Below are 3,227 nucleotides of genomic sequence, written 5' to 3' on the forward strand. Positions count from 1 at the left end.
AGACTGATTGCTAAAGGACGTTAAGGCTGGAAGGAAACACCACGCCCCCCTCATTCATTCACACCATGGACACTTAACACCTCACACACTCACGCCCCTTACAAACACTTAACACAGCTCACAACACTCACGCCCCTTACGGACACTTAACACAGCTCACAACACTCACGCCCCTTACAGACACTTAACACACCTCACAACATTCACGCCCCTTACGGACACTTAACACAGCTCACAACACTCACGCCCCTTACAGACACTTAACACAGTTCACAACACTCACGCCCCTTATGGACACTTAACACACCTCACAAAACTCACGCCCCTTACGGACACTTAACACAGCTCACAACACTCAGGCCCCTTACAGACACTTAACACAGCTCACAACACTCACGCCCCTTACGGACACTTAACACACCTCACAACACTCACGCCCCTTACAGACACTTAACACACCTCACAACACTCACGCCCCTTACAGACACTTAACACACCTCACAACACTCACGCCCCTTACGGACACTTAACACACCTCACAACACTCACGCCCCTTACGGACACTTAACACAGCTCACAACACTCACGCCCCTTACGGACACTTAACACCTCACAACACTCACGCCCCTTACAGACACTTAACACACCTCACAACACTCACGCCCCTTACAGACACTTAACACACCTCACAACACTCACGCCCCTTACGGACACTTAACACCTCACAACACTCACGCCCCTTACAGACACTTAACACAGCTCACAACACTCACGCCCCTTACAGACACTTAACACACCTCACAACACTCACGCCCCTTATGGACACTTAACACACCTCACAACACTCACGCCCCTTATGGACACTTAACACCTCACACACTCATGCCCCTTACGGACACTTAACACAGCTCACAACACTCACGCCCCTTACAGACACTTAACACACCTCACAACACTCACGCCCCTTACAGACACTTAACACACCTCACAACACTCACGCCCCTTACGGACACTTAACACAACTCATAACACTCACGCCCCTTACAGACACTTAACACAGCTCACAACACTCACGCCCCTTACAGACACTTAACACACCTCACAACACTCACGCCCCTTACAGACACTTAACACACCTCACAACACTCACGCCCCTTATGGACACTTAACACACCTCACAACACTCACGCCCCTTACGGACACTTAACACACCTCACAACACTCATGCCCCTTATGGACACTTAACACCTCACAACACTCACGCCCCTTACAGACACTTAACACAGCTCACAACACTCACGCCCCTTACAGACACTTAACACACCTCACAACACTCACGCCCCTTATGGACACTTAACACACCTCACAACACTCACGCCCCTTATGGACACTTAACACACCTCACAACACTCACGCCCCTTACAGACACTTAACACAGCTCACAACACTCACGCCCCTTACAGACACTTAACACACCTCACAACACTCACGCCCCTTATGGACACTTAACACACCTCACAACACTCACGCCCCTTACAGACACTTAACACAGCTCACAACACTCACGCCCCTTACAGACACTTAACACACCTCACAACACTCACGCCCCTTACAGACACTTAACACACCTCACAACACTCACGCCCCTTACGGACACTTAACACAACTCATAACACTCACGCCCCTTACAGACACTTAACACAGCTCACAACACTCACGCCCCTTACAGACACTTAACACACCTCACAACACTCACGCCCCTTACAGACACTTAACACACCTCACAACACTCACGCCCCTTACGGACACTTAACACCTCACAACACTCACGCCCCTTACAGACACTTAACACAGCTCACAACACTCACGCCCCTTACAGACACTTAACACACCTCACAACACTCACGCCCCTTATGGACACTTAACACACCTCACAACACTCACGCCCCTTATGGACACTTAACACCTCACACACTCACGCCCCTTACGGACACTTAACACAGCTCACAACACTCACGCCCCTTACAGACACTTAACACACCTCACAACACTCACGCCCCTTACAGACACTTAACACAGCTCACAACACTCACGCCCCTTACAGACACTTAACACACCTCACAACACTCACGCCCCTTATGGACACTTAACACACCTCACAACACTCACGCCCCTTACAGACACTTAACACAGCTCACAACACTCACGCCCCTTACAAACACTTAACACACCTCACAACACTCACGCCCCTTATGGACACTTAACACACCTCACAACACTCACGCCCCTTATGGACACTTAACACACCTCACAACACTCACGCCCCTTACGGACACTTAACACACCTCACAACACTCACGCCCCTTATGGACACTTAACACCTCACAACACTCACGCCCCTTACGGACACTTAACACAGCTCACAACACTCACGCCCCTTAGACACTTAACACACCTCACAACACTCACGCCCCTTACAGACACTTAACACACCTCACAACACTCACGCCCCTTACGGACACTTAACACACCTCACAACACTCACGCCCCTTATGGACACTTAACACACCTCACAACACTCACGCCCCTTATGGACACTTAACACACCTCACAACACTCACGCCCCTTACGGACACTTAACACACCTCACAACACTCACGCCCCTTACGGACACTTAACACAGCTCACAACACTCACGCCCCTTACGGACACTTAACACACCTCACAACACTCACGCCCCTTATGGACACTTAACACAGCTCACAACACTCACGCCCCTTATGGACACTTAACACACCTCACAACACTCACGCCCCTTACGGACACTTAACACACCTCACAACACTCACGCCCCTTACAGACACTTAACACAGCTCACAACACTCACGCCCCTTACGGACACTTAACACACCTCACAACACTCACGCCCCTTACAGACACTTAACACCTCACAACACTCACGGCCCTTACAGACACTTAACACACCTCACAACACTCACGCCCCTTACGGACACTTAACACACCTCACAACACTCACGCCCCTTACAGACACTTAACACAGCTCACAACACTCACGCCCCTTACAGACACTTAACACACCTCACAACACTCACGCTCCTTACGGCCTTTTTCTGTATTCAGCTACCTCACCCCCTCTCACTCTCTGGGTCTCGGTCACAGAGAGTTTCCCCAGTCCACTGTTTTGTGCAACAGTTCATAGTGCAACA

Source organism: Chanos chanos, chromosome 11 (assembly GCF_902362185.1).
Source record: "Chanos chanos chromosome 11, fChaCha1.1, whole genome shotgun sequence".
Lineage (NCBI taxonomy): Eukaryota > Metazoa > Chordata > Actinopteri > Gonorynchiformes > Chanidae > Chanos > Chanos chanos.